Source organism: Martes martes (assembly GCF_963455335.1).
Source record: "Martes martes genome assembly, chromosome: 8".
In the NCBI taxonomy this organism is placed as follows: Eukaryota; Metazoa; Chordata; class Mammalia; order Carnivora; family Mustelidae; genus Martes; species Martes martes.
The window spans coordinates 17,042,899-17,057,857 of record NC_137895.1 but is presented as its reverse complement, the minus strand read 5'-3'; the positions used below and the strand labels follow the sequence as shown (position 1 = coordinate 17,057,857).

At 37.8% G+C, this 14,959-nt stretch overlaps 1 pseudogene across 1 annotated transcript; it reads left to right on the top strand.

Moving 5' to 3' along the window:
* The first annotated feature begins 1,239 nt into the window (after positions 1 to 1,239).
* On the top strand, positions 1,240 to 2,510 carry LOC308347019 (eukaryotic initiation factor 4A-I-like; annotated as a pseudogene). The gene has a single exon. The product of its transcript is annotated as a eukaryotic initiation factor 4A-I-like (transcript).
* The last annotated feature ends 12,449 nt before the right edge of the window (positions 2,511 to 14,959 follow it).

Below are 14,959 nucleotides of genomic sequence, written 5' to 3'. Positions count from 1 at the left end.
AAAAAAAAAAAAAAGCATCTTCCAAAGTTTAGGGGTTAGGGAGACAGGCGGGGGTTGGGAAAGACTTGTAAGAGGAAGTGATTTTAAGCTCCAATCTAAAGGATCACTAGCCATGCCAATGAAAATTTTAGGAGCAGGGATAGGAAAAAGAGTAGTCCGGTAGAGGTTAGTCCTAAGCACTTTTACAAAAAAGGTGGGGAGGGGATTTTGAGGAATTTAAAGAAGTTCAGTATGATGTTTCTATTTCTTTTAGACTACCTTGTTCATTGGTCCCTATTGGGAGTTTCTCTCCACAAACAGGGTAATGTTTCAAGGGTTCTCTATCCCTGGTTTCTTTAGAACATAGCCCGGAGGGAGCAGAGGTCCTGCTGTCCTTGACGGTTCATCAGGTTCTTCTTGTTCCTCAACTGTGCCCACAAGTTACTGCCTGTGGACTTTGAACTACCTGTTCTCATTAACAAGGACGCTCCAGTCTCCGGTACACCTTCCTGGGTCCACACCCAGGGCTTAAGGCTCTGCTTCCACGACCCCCCGTGAAAAGCATGATCATAGAACTTAAAACATAAGTTATAGACAGATACTGTTTTCTTATCTGTCCGTGTCCCTACTAGGTTGTCAGCAGAGTCTTTAAAACTAGGCTGGCACAATGTTGTCAGCCCTGAATGGAATCTCGATTATTTTGTTCCTGAAATGAATGAATGGATACATTTTGATTTACCCTCCTTTACTTTTAGTGGTGCTGCTGCTGGCTTTTTGATGATCTGTTCTGGTTCCACTCGCAACAGAATTATTAATTTATTTTAAAATTTTAGTTACATGTAGCATTGTTCTCGCTTCTTTAACTTGACCTTGTTGGGTTTTTGCTGGCAGACAGGCTGTGCACAATACTAGGACGCTGGTGGCTGAGCTCTTTTTCGGGGGCATCTGCACATTGATTACTCTTCAAGGGATGAAGGTGTGGCCTTGCTGATACTGTCTGGGTTAAGAACCATGCAAAACTCAGTATTTGTAACCATTCTCTCTCTTTTTTTTTAAGATTTTATTTATTTATTAGACACAGAGAGAGAGATCACAAGTAGGCAGAGAGGCAGGCAGAGAGAGGTGGGGGAAGCAGGCTCCCTGCTGAGCAGAGAGCCCGATGTGGGGCTCGATCCCAGAACCCTGAGATCATGACCCGAGCCGAAGGCAGAGGCTTAACCCTCTGAGCCACCCAGGTGCCCCGAGTAACCATTCTCTTGAATGGATGCTTGTATATCCTCCGCCTCAAAACAAGAGTATAGAACACTGCTCATAGCCTCGTTTCTAAGGATCATATCTGAGAATCAGGATTTCCAATCCAGAGACAATGGCCCTGGTGGGATGGAGCCCAATGGTGTCATCGAGAGTAACTAGAATGAGGTTATTGACAGCCTTGGTGACACGAACCTTTCGAAGTCCCTTCTTTGTGGCATCTACATAAATGGTTTTGAGAAGCCTTCTGCCATCCAGAAACAAGCCAGTCTTCCTCATCAAGGGTTATTATGGAATTGCTCAAGCCCAGTCTAGGACTGGGAGAACAGTCACGTTTGCCATATGGATTATGCAGCAGATTGAATTAGATCTAAAGACTATGTGAGACTTAGTCCTGACACCCACTAGACAGTAGACTCAGCAGATGCAAAAGGTATTCGTGACATTAGGACATTACAAGGGTGTCCCCTGACACACCTGCATTTGTGGGACCAGTGTGCATGCTGAGGTCCAGAAGCTGGAGGTGGAAGTCCCCCATATCATCTTGGGGACCCCAGGTCACGTGTCTGATATGCTTACCTGGAAAAACCTGTCTCTCAAACACATCAAAATGTTTGTACTGGATGAAGCTGATGAAATGTTAAGCCATGGATTCAGGGACATATTTGAAAAGCTCCACAACAATACCCAGGGGGGTTCGCTGTCAGCTGCAATGCCTTCCAATGTGCTCGAGGTAACCAAGAAGTTCATGAGGGACCCCATTCAGATTCTGGTCGAGAAGGAGGACTTGACCCTGGAGGGTGTCCACCCGTTCTGCATCCACGTGAGAGGAGTGGAAGCTGGACACACCCTGTGGCTTGTATGACACCTTGACCATCACGCAGGCAGTCATAGTCAACACTGGAAGGTTGGTTGGCTCACTGAGAAGATGCACACCTGAGACATCACTATGTCTGCCATGCATGGCGATGTGGAGCATGAGGAATGAAATGTAATCGTCAGGGAGTTTCACTCTGGCTCTAGCGGAGTGTTGGTTACCATTGACCTGCTGGCCTGGGGTGCTGATGTGCAGCAGGTGTCTGTAGTCAGCAGCAAAGACCTTCCCACCAACAAGGAAAACTATACCTGTAGAACTGGTAATTGGTCCTGGTGGATGATTTCGCTGTAAGGGTGTGGCTTTTAACAGGGTGACAGAAGACAAGAGGACTCTTTGAAACACTGAGACCTTCCTCAATACCTCCATGGAGAAGGTGCCCTTCAGTGTTGCTGACCTCATCTGAGTGGGGCTGTCCTGCTACCTAGCCGAAGCCAGGGTCCAGTCCTCAGGGTCCTGAGGAGGATCAGGAGGGGGGAGAGAAGGGAGCCAAGGATGGACATCTTGTCTTTTTTTTTTTTTTTTCCTTTTCTTTTTCTTTGAATAAATGCCACATTTTGATGCAAACAACAACAACAAACCTGTTCATAGCAGCTTTATCATAGTATTCTAATAACGGAAAATAAGCAGAAATTAATCAATATGAGGATGGCAAAACTAATTTTGGGATTTCATATGATAGAACACTACTCTGCAATAGAATGAAACAGATTATGGACTCAACAAAGGGGGTGAATCTCACTAACATTATGCTGAAAGAAAACTCCCTGACAGGAGAAACATACACACTATGAGCATTCGTTTTCCATTGCTGCTGTAACAAAGTAGCACAAACATAGTGAGGTAAACAGAACTTTGGTTATCTTACAGTTCTGTAGGTCAGAAGTCCAATATGAATTGAACTAAGATTAAGGTATCTGAGAGCTATGTTCCTTCTGGGGGCTTTAAGGGAGAATGCTTTTCCAGCTTCTAGAACCCAACCACACCCCTTGGCTTGTGGCCCCCTTCCTCTGTCTCCAAAGATGGCAACGTGGCATCTCTGAGCCTCCTTTCATTCTCATGACTCTCCCACTCTCTTCCTTTTCCTCCCTCTGCCACTCTAAGGACCCTTGTGAGTACCTTTGGCCCACCCAGATAATACAGGATAATGTCCCTATTTTAAAGTCAGCCAATTAACAACCTTAATTCCCTTTTGCCATATAACCTAAGTATTCTGAATAAAACATTGAGGATAATGGAAGGCAGATTTCCAGTGGTGCACTGCTAAACTGCCTTGGGGTGGGGTGGGGTGAACAAACTTGATCTGTAGCATCTGCTGATTGCTATGGTATAAATACTCTGATGGCTGATTTCAAGCTAACATCCGCTCACAAAATTACAATTACTTAGTAATTAGCCCTTGTGAGCTGGTTCAATGTGATTCCAGCATATTGCTGCAAGTTTCTCATTCTTGAAGTTTTAAAATACAAATATAGAAATAAATATTCAGATATGAGGATCTGAACGTATGCATGTGTGTTTCCTTGCCCTCTACAATGACAGAGCCTAAAAGTTAGAGCACATCTGTAGCAATTAGCACACCTAACGTCTGGATCTTACTCTCTAAATATCATTCTGAACATTAACAGGAACCAATGTTCCTTGGAGAAAAGGTTAATTCTCAGACTGGGGCAGGAAAAGTACAAAAGGAGCCTGAAATGGCTGGACCAGAAATTACAGAAGTACTCAAAGAATGATGGTAACATACAAAAAGGAGAAGTTTGCAGATTGAAAGGGCTCCCACTGGGGACCATTTTAGTATCAAAATAAGTGATACAGTAATGGATTAGAGCCCACTAAAGAGCATAAAAATCTGTGAGTCAAAACTGACATAAATAAGTAAATGGGAGAAGAGAAAGCCCTTTCTCAAAATACAATACCAATTCATCATAAAATACGAATGAAAGAATGAGAAAATCAAGGAGTATAAGTTTAATGAGACAGTATGTTTACAAATCTCCCCCTAAATCCTAGTTAACTGAAAAGACATAACTAGTAATTTTACAGTGAGGAGGTTTGACAAATACTGCCTTCACCAAGTGATCAAAGTTAACATTACCAGTAGTGAGACAAATCCTCATCACGTGCCTCCAGATGTCACTGAGCAGGACCTAATATCACTTCTGTGGTATATTTGCCAAAAATATATTATCTAAACCTATTGAAAATTTTTTATCTAAATCTAAATCATGGGGAAACAAAAGGTAGACCAAAATTGAGGGCCATTCTACAAAATCTCTCTGGTCTACCTTCTTCAAAGGTGTCAAAGTCATGACAGACAAAAGATGACAGACAAATTATCACAAATTGATTGGAGAGGACTGAATGCAGAACACGATCCTATTTGAGGTCCTGGACTGGAAGGAAAAATTATAAAGGACAGTACTGAGACAGTTAAAATTTGAATACAAACAGTAGATGACATAGTAGTACTATATTCATATCGAGTTTTCTGATTTTGTTCATTGCTCTCCAGTTATGTCAAAAAATATTCTGGTACTTAGGATGTATACACTCAGGTATTGAAGGATAAACAGACACAAAGGCTGCAATTTGCTCTCAAATTATTAAAAAAAGAATCAAGTGGGTGTGTGGTGTGGGGAGAGGGAAAAGACTAAGATAAAGCCAAAGAGAAAATGGAGCAAAATGTATCCATTTTTGAATCTGGGTAAAAGGCATATAGGAGCTGTACTACTGTTGCCACTTGTCCATAAATCTGAAATTCTATCAAAATAAAAAGTGACAAAAGATGGAGATGGGGGACATAGGAGGCTACGTTGGCAGCACCCCATCAATGCAGAGGGAAAAGCCCTACAAAAATATGCTGGTTTTGCTTTGATTTTCTGTAGTCACCTCTCTTCTGTATATTCTTTGCAAAGGAAATAAAGGATTTATAGCCGGTGCATAGGTGGTCAGTTTAGAAGATTCAAAGGAAGACAGCTTTTGTGAAATTGAAAGTATTCATTCTAAATTAATAGAGACTTCACTGTTCCGAATAACACTTTGGAGCCCTGTAACAATTTGTAATCAGAACGTGTAAACTTGCTAAACGTTCTTAACATGAGATAGATAAAAAAGATAGTATAGGATGAGAAAAGGGGAACAGTGCAAACCATACAGAATATACGAATGTTAAAAAAAAAAAGTTTCCTTCAAGTTCTCTCCCATGATTTAACTCTTGTTTGTACATAGTCCCTCTTCTGATTGTATCTACAAGATTGTGTGCCTATTATCATATGAAATAGTATCATTAGAATGCTTAGCTATTGACCTCATTATAAATACTTTGGGGGAGATGCCAGCAGCCTAGTGCTAGACACTGTTTTGCTAGAGCAAGATCCATGTTACCAAGATCCTAGAAACATGAATGAAAAGAATTAATGAATTAATTAAAAGAATTAAAATAAATTAATTTTTTAGAATTAAAAGATTTAATAAATTAAAAGAATTTAGTTATAAAATAACTTAAAACTGGTTAAAATTGGAGGGGGAGACAAACCATGAGGGACTGTGGACTCTGAGAAACAAACTGAAGGTTTTGGAGGGGGTGGAGGGTGGGGTGAGCCTGGTGGTGGGTATTAAGGAGGGCACATAGGGGTGCCTGGGTGGCTCAGTGGGTTAAGGCCTCTGCCTTCAGCCCAGGTCATGATCCCAGGGTCCTGGGATCTCAGGTCTCTCTCTGCCTGCTGCTCCATCTACTTGTGATCTCTGTCTGTCCAATAAATAAATAAATAAATAATCTTAAAAAAAAAAAAAAAAGGAGGGCACGTGTGTGGAGCACACATGGAGCACTGTGTGTGGTGCATAAACAAAGCATTTTGGAACACTGAAAAAAATTAAATTAAATTAAAATTTTAAAAACCTGGTTAAAATGTAAAGATACTTTTCACCAAAAACTAATGAATTATGTAAAATGAAATGTCTCCCCACCCCCACCCGTATGTACATTTTCACCCTTCATTAAAATACGATGATGTTACTCCTGATTTATTGATATTTAGCAGAATTTAGCACAGGTCTTATTTATGCCATGCCATTTATGGATGGAATTTTGAAGGAGAAATGATGCCTTTTGTACTACATACAAAATTCAACCCTTAAAAAAATAATTTAAAAATTCCAACAGATGAGGCAGAGAATCAAGTTAACTCCAGTTTAAGCTGGCTACTCTTTGGGATACCAGTCTGCTAGAAATAAAATTCTGCTCTCCCCTTACCCCCCACCCTAAAAATTTTACGCTGCTAGAAAATAAAACATTTCTTTGACACATTTAATTGTAGCCATAGGATTAAAATAGATTAACTAAGAGCCTAACCAAAATAAATTATTTGCAATATAATTACACCATAATTTTCAGCACTAAATGTGTATGCCTCTAGAGATAAAATAGTTTTGATTTACCAAACTGGGTAATTAAATTAAGTAGATAATTTAATTACCTAAGGGCCTGGGAACCAGGTAATAGCAATTTGGAAAGTTACTAGCAGCAATCATCAGTTTGATTAGTCTGCTGAAGATAAAAAGTAAGCCTGAAAGAATAAAAATTACCTTTAGAAAAACCTCAAAATAATATATCCCAAGTATTATTGACTATAGTAGACAGTGTGGGTGTCCCCCTCATTTTCTTGGCTGCCTCTCCCTACCACAGAAGCTCTGTCATCTGGATGATATTCACCACCCCCACCCCTGCCCCCAGCTAGAAGACTGGCCCTGACTGGCCTAAAGCAATCAGGATAATCCCATGCCCTTTGTTTCAGCTAGTCCAAAAGAGGGCCCAAGACGGAAGTTGGTTAGCTTTACATACATTTTAACTTTTGGTTCGCAATCTTAGTTCCAACTTCTTGGGGGAGTTACATTGTAACACCCAATCAGCAATAGGGTGCTGTTCCCCATTCCATCAGGATTAGAGCCTGATCATCACAACGGCCATAACATACATGGAAGTCAACCAGAGTTTCTTGTATTTATATGCCTTCTAAGTGTCTTAAAACTGAAAACAGTTCTTCTTTTCGTGTCATTTTCCTGTTGAATTAAACAGATACTTATCCTGTTGGATTTCCCACCTTCTAGATTTGGCTGATTGCTTCCTTGAGTGGTTTCCCTTCTCCTTCCATTCCTCACAGTTGCTGTAAAATTGTAGTTAGAACTCTGGGCTTGATTTAGGAAAGTTTTCTTTCTTTCTCTTTTCTTTCTTTCTTTCTTTCTTTTTTTTTTTTTTTTTGTCTTGTTTTGTTTACACGAAAACTTATTAGGTGCCAGTGTGTGCTTCCTAATGCATCAAATTAGTGACACACCAAATCTGGTTGTTCATACTTTGAGATGTCAGAATGAGGGGCAGAGCCAGATTTCGCCAGCTTTGCCTAGTGGGAATGTCCGAGTTAGTTCCAGATTCCTTTTGCTATGACCCCAATTGTCCTTGAGAGCCTCCTTGCTTTCTGGCCCCACAGACATCCCAAGTTTATACTCCCTGACCCAGACTTCACATCAACCATTTGTATAAGATGCTCCGTTCCTTTTAGTGAGGAAAGGTATTTAGCAGGCATGATCCAGCTCAGGGATGCTTGTTATGGGGCCTTGCTATCATTTCCAGACCTTCCAGTGGACCAAGCTCAGGGATAAGCGGTTTTTCAGAAAGAGGAAAAGAAATCATGAATTTATACAGATATTACCAATTCAAATTGAAAATTACAGGAGGACTTTACTTTCATTTCTTTTCTTGGAACAAAAAATCTGAGCTGCAAATGATTTTTTTTTTTTTTAAGATTTTACTTATTTATCTGACAGAGAGAGAGATCACAAGTAGGCAGAGTGGCAGGCAGAGAGAGAGGGGCAAGAGGCTCACCCCTGAGCAGAAAGCCCGATGCGAGGCTCTATCCCAGGACCCTGATACCATGACCTGAGTTGAGGGCAGAGGCTTAATCCACTGAGCCACCCAGGCACCCCTGCAAATGATATTAGTATAATTCCTTATTTGCTTTATCCAAGAATATACTTATAGCAGTTTCAGAATGACCGTATTAACAGTGCTACTAAAAATTAAGAGGATTGGATACATTTAAAAATTTCTATGTGGGTGTGTAGTCATTGTCATTGCCCTTAAGTTATATCTTACTAAGGATGTACCGTCCAAATATTGTGTTTTAAAGTCACCTCAATTGGTTCTTTTCCGTGTTGTTATATAAACTTGACATATATAGTTGAATTCAGCTATTGCAGTTTGTTTTGGAGGGGATTTTCTTTCCTTTTGTCTTTATTTTTGTTTTCAAGTAGACAAGGTATTTACATGACTCCAAAGTCAAACTATAAAACCCAATATATTCTGTGAAGTTTAATGTCCTTTTCTGTTCCTTCTTTTCCCTTCCAGGTAACTATTTTATTCAGTTTTGACTTATCCTCCATCGTCTTGTTGAAAGTAGAAGCATATGTGCACCGAACATGTGTGAATGCACATGTATGTGTGTATGTGTATGTGTAGGTATGTGTGAATGTATGTGTGTATACACATACATAGGTAGGCAGCATACAATAAAGCTGTTTTGCAAACTGCTTTATTAACTTAACGATATATCCAGAAGGTCACTCCATATGAGGATATACGGATCTCCCTCATTGCTTTTCACACTGCGTGGTACTCTGCTATGTGTTCATTCAACCAGATCCCCGCTGACGGACATCTTGGCTATTTCACTTTCTCGCTATTACAAAAAGCATATTCACAGGGGTGCCTGGGTGGCTCAGTTGGTTAAGCGGCTCCTTTAGGCTCAGGTCATGGTCTCAGGTTCCTGAGATTGAGTCCTACATCATGCTCCCTGCTCAGTGGGAAGTCTGCTTCTCCCTCTCCCTCTGTTGTTCCCCGTTTGTGTGCTCTTGCTTGCACTCTCTCTCTCAAATAAAAAAAATCTATTAAAAAAATAATAAAACATGCTCCTTAAAAAAAAAAAAGTGTATCTTTCCCCCCACCCACCTCTGAATATTGTTAGAAATTTCTGAGTAAAAGGGTAAATGCACAGGGGTTCCTGGGTGGCTCAGTTGGTTAAACATCCGACTCTTGGTTTTGGTTCAGGTCATGATCTGAGGCTCTGGAGATCAAGCCCCTAATCAGGTTCCCCACTCAGTGGGGATTCTGCTTCCCCTCTCTCTTTCCCTCTGCCCTACACCCCCCCCCTTGCCCATTCATGCATTCTCTCTATCTAATATAAATAATTAATCTTTTTTATAAAAGTAAATGTATAGGTAATTTTATTTGATAATAACAATTCCTTTCCATAACAATATTACCATTTTGCATTCCTAACATTAACACATGACAGTGCCTGGTTCCCCACAACTTTGCCAACAGGTATGTTGTAATTTTTTATTAGTACCAATTTGGTATATGAGAAATGGTTGAAAATGAGTGTCATTTTCTTTTGCATGCATTTTAAAAATATGAACAAGCTACAACATCTTTATATGTTTAAACACCATTTTTATTTCTACTTCTGTGAATTATCTGTTCATTTCTCTAAACTCTTTTTTCATGAAGTTATTTAGTCATTTTCTACCAAGTTTTTAGAAGCTCTTTATGTTATGGGTATTGAAAGTTTCCAGTAGTATAAGTTGGAAACCTTGTTTTAAAGTTTATTTGCCTTTTTACATTGCTTATGGTGACTTTTCTTAGGTAAAACTTCTTTTTGAATTTTTTTTTTTTTGATGTAGTCAAATTCATGGATTGTTTCTCTTACTGGTATATGTTTTCACATATTTCTGAAACATTATCCATTTCAAATGGTTTCCTATAGGCTTTCAAATTTGTTTGCATAGAGTTGTACAAAGTAGTCTTAATACATTTTTCTATATTTTCTCTGCTTCTATAGTCATTATTCCATTATCATTTATTTTATGTATTTATACCTTTAAACCTTTCGCCCCTCCCCTCTTCTGGTTTAGGTAAGCTACAGTTTGTCTACTTTCCTGATTTTTAAAATCCTTAGCTTTGAGGGCTTCCTCTTGATGCAAGCATGTTTTTTTAGTTGTAGGTGGAAGAGACTTAAAAATGTCATTATTTTCTAGTTATATTGAATCGAGTGTGATCACAGAAGGCCATTTATATCATTTGCGTTTTTTGAATGCATTGAAATTTTCTTCACAGATGTTGAAATGTCTATTTTGTGAAATTTCTATGTGACTTAGAAAAGGTTTAATTTGTATTATTAGGATTCAGTCCCCTCTTATTTTGATGTTGTCTTTCTACTATGAACACTGTTATAATTAGCTGGTCACCTCCTCTTTCTCTTTCCTACTTTATCCCGAATACCTAATTTAAAGTATTATATTTTGGCTAGCTCAGGCAGTGGAGCACGTGGCTCTTAATCTCAGGATTGCGGGTTCAAGCCCCAAGTTAGGTTGGAGATTACTTAAAAATTAAAAAACAGCTAAAATAAACAAAGTATTATATTTTATTCCAGGTTTCAAAAACCAACATTTTCTCTGCATTTACCATCTCTGCTTTCTCCCCATTTTTGATATTTATATTACATCCATATTATCAAAACTATAAAAAAAAACATACTATTCTGTTAACCTTATTCTCATCATTCTATCCTGAATTCCACTGTAAAATGCTCACCTCCAAAACTGAAATTGAATTTGTCCAATCATTTTCTGAACCGTGTTCTCTGGTAGATACCTCAAGAAGGCTGGAAGCAATATTTCCTGTGTCCTTAACATGTTCATAACTGTCTACATCTTTAAAACTTTTATACCTGAAAAACAGGTAATGTCTTCGGTGCATCTCTTGACTGGATTATTTGTTTTTTGGGTGTTGAATTTGATACGTTCTTTGTAGATCTCAGATATTAGCCCTTTATCTGATAAGACATTTGCAAACATCTTCTCCCATTCTGTTGGTTATCTTTTGGTTTTGTCAACTATTTCCTTTGTTGTGCAAAGCTTTTTATCTTGGTGAAGTCCTGATAGTTCATTTTTGCTTTTGTTTTCCCTTGTTTTTGGAGACGTGTCTAGCAAGAAGTTGCTGTGGCGGAGGTCACAGAGGTTGCTACCTGTGTTCTCTAGAATTTTGATGGATTCCTGTCTCACATTTCGGTCTTTCATCCATCTTGAGTTTAGCATTGTGTGTAGTATAAGAAAAGGGTCCAGTTTCATTCTTCTGCATGTGGCTGTCCAATTTTCCCAGCACCTTTTGTTGAGGAGATTATCTTTTTCCCATTGGATATTCTTTCCTGCTTTGTCAAAGATTATTTGACCAAAAGTTGAGGGTCCATTTCTGGGTTTTCTATTCCATTCCATTGATCTATGTGTCTGTTTTTGTGCCAGTACCATACTGTCTTGATGATTACAGCTTTGTAATAGAGCTTGAAGTCTGGAATTGTGGTGCCACCAGCTCTGGTTTTCTTTTTCAACATTCTTCTGGCCAGTTGGGGTCTTTTCCGATTCCATACAAATTTTAGGATTATTTTTCCAGCTCTATGAAAAATAGATGGTATTTTGATAGAGATTGCATTGAATGTGTAGCTTGCTCTGGGTAGCATAGCATTTTGACAATATTTGTTCTTCTAATCCATGAGCATGGAATGTTTTTCCATTTATTTGTGTCTTCCTCAATTTCTTTCATGAGTGTTCTATAGTTTTCTGTGTAGAGAGCCTTTATATATATGCGTATGTGTGTGTATGTATATACATGTGTAACACACACACACACACACACACACACACACACACAGGAATACTACTCAGCCGCCAAAAAGGATGAAATCTTACCATTTACATCGACATGGTTGGAACTGGAGGGTATTATGCAGGGTGAAATAATTCAATCAGAGAAAGATGATTATTTTAAGGTTTCACTCATATACGGAATTTAAGAAACAAAACAGAAGATCAAAGGGGAAGGGAGGGGAAAAATAAGATGAAATCAGAGAGGGAGATAAACCATAAGAGACTCGTAACTATAGAAATAAACTGAGGGTTGTTGGAGGGGAGGTAAGTGAGGGGATGGGGACCTGGGTGATGGGCATTGAGGAGGGAATGTGATGAAATGAGCACTGGGTGTTATATGCAAATGATGAATCCCTGAGCTCTATATCTGAAACTAATGATACACTGCATGTTAATTAATTTAATTAAAAAAAGAGTTTTAAAAAAAGAAAGAAAACCAGTTAAGCTAAGTCCTTAGCTTAAATTTTCTTCCTTTGATTATCTTATATATGCTATTTAATTGCACTCTGGCAAAAATCTTTCTGTAGGAATGTCAAATGCCAATCTTATTTTCATTCCTCATGACTTATTGGGTCTTTTTGCCAAAATACTCTGGACAGTTTTTCTTCTATTTAGAGTCCAAGAATTTTACTAGAAGATGTCTTGGAAGTAACTAGTCTGGGCTAATTTTTCTAGGTAAATGATATAGTCTTTTGATATGTATGTTCAAATTTCCACACATTTTAGAATAATTTTCTTGAATTACTTTTAAAATAAATTCTTTATTTTGCAATAGTTTTAATTTTATGGGAAATTCTCAAAGATACCACAGAGCATTCTCATGTTTCTTTTATCCAGTTTCCATCCTTTGTTACTATTGTACATACCATCATACATTCGTCAAAAACAAGAACTGGCATGCTGATATATCAATTTTGTGAAATTTCTATGTGACTTAGACGTGGTAGTAGTTTGTGTTCTTCATTGAATCTGTCCATTTCATCTAAATTAGAAAATTTATTGACATAATTGCTTAGAATATTTCCCTTATCCATTTGATGTCTATAGAATCTGTGGTAATGCTCCTCTTTCATTTCTGAGATTAATAATGTGTGTGTTCTCCAGTTATTTTCTGATTAGTTTGGATAGAGACATCAATGTTACTGATTTTTGCAAATAATCAGCTTGGTTTTATTGACTTTTTAAATTGTGTTTATTTTTTTTATTGATTTCCATTATTATTTTCCTTCTGCTTGCTTTTAGTTTAATTTGCTCCTTTTTTTCTAGTTAATGTGGAAACTTAGATAAATGAGACCTTATATCTTTTTAAATATAAGCACTTAATGCTATAAATTTCCCTCCTTGTACTGCACTAGCTACATTGCTTACATTTTGAGATTTTCTGTGTTTATTTTAATTCAGCTCAAGATATTTTATAATTTATTTTACATTTTTTATTTGACTTATGGGTTATTTAGAACTGAATTTTTAAATTTCCAAATATTTGGAGATTTCCCAGCTATCTTTCTATGATTGATTTCTAGTTTACTTTTGATAACCTAGATAAAGTTTTTAGTTTTGTTGACATCAGAGAAAAAACATGGGATGACTTCATTCTTTGAAGTTTTTTTTTGTGATCTGTTTTATGTCTTGGATATATATGGTCAATCTTACTGATTTTTCTGTTGCTGTTGAAACAATATATATTCTGCTGTTGCAAGGTCAGGTGTTTTGGATGTCAGTTAAGTCGGTTGATGGTTTTGCCCAAGGCTTCTTTAGGTATACTTATTCTGCCAATTACTGAGAAAGGAGTGTCAAAATCTTGAACAATCATATTAAGATTGTCTATTTCTACTTTTATTTCTACTAGATTTTCCTTCTTGTGCTTTAAAGTTTGGTTATAAGATTCATTCACAATTATTATTGTTATCTCATCATGATGAATTTATCTTATCATTATGAAATGTGTCTCTTTATTCTTGGTGCCTTAGTCTGCTCAGGTTGCTATGACAAAGTACCACTAAGTGGGTGGCTTAAACAAGAAAAATTAATTTTCTCACGGTTCTGGAGGATGGAAATCCCAAGGTCAAGTTTCTAGCAGGGTTGATAACTGCTGAGAGGTCTCCCCTTGCATTGCAGAGGGCTGTCTTCTTACCATGTATTCATATGGCCTTTCCTTGCTGTGTGCGCATATAGGGAGAGAAAGTAGTACTCTGGTGTTTCTTTATATAAGGGAACTAATCCTATTGGATCAGGACCCCACACTTACAACCTTATTTAATCATTATTACTTCCTTAGAGTCCCCATTTCCAGATACAGCCACAGTCAGGGGTTAGGGCTTCCACATAAAGATTTTGGGAGGATACAAACATTCAATCTGTAACACTTGGTAATATTCTTTGTTTTGAAATCTACTTTGTCTGATAGTAATGTAGCTACGCTAGCTTGATTTTTGTTTCATATTTGCATGGTTTATCTTTTCCATCACTTGACCTTTAACCTACGTATGTTTTTATAGTCAAAGGGACTTTATTGCTGACAGCATGCAGTTGGGTCTTGTTTTATCTAGTATAACAATTTTTGCCTTTTAAATCTTAGACAAATGTACATCTAGTCTAATTACTGATATGGGTTTAGCTTAAGTCTATCATTTTTTTTTTTTTTTGGTTTTCTATTTATCCTATCTGTTCTTTGCTCCTTTTTATCTTTTATCCTGTTTTCTTTTAGATTAATTGATTATACTTTACAGCTCAGGCTCTATCTCCACTATTGGCTGATCAGTGATTTCTTTTTTTAGTTTTTTTTGTTGTTGTTTTTTGTTTTTTGTTTTTTTTTTTTTTTTAGTTGCTCTAGTATTTATAACATACACGTTCGGCTCAGGTCGTGATCCTGGGGTCCTGGGAACAAGTCCTGCGTCAGGCTCCTTGCTGGGTGGGGAGTCTGCTTCTGTCTCCGCCTCTGTCTGCTTGTGTGCACTCTCTCTCTCTCTGACACATAAATAAATAAAATTAAAAAAAATACTTCACATGAAATATAAGATCCCTACAACGTATTTACTACCTCTACCTTCTATGCAATTCTTTTCATATTTATTTTACTTCTACATTTGTTGTAAACCC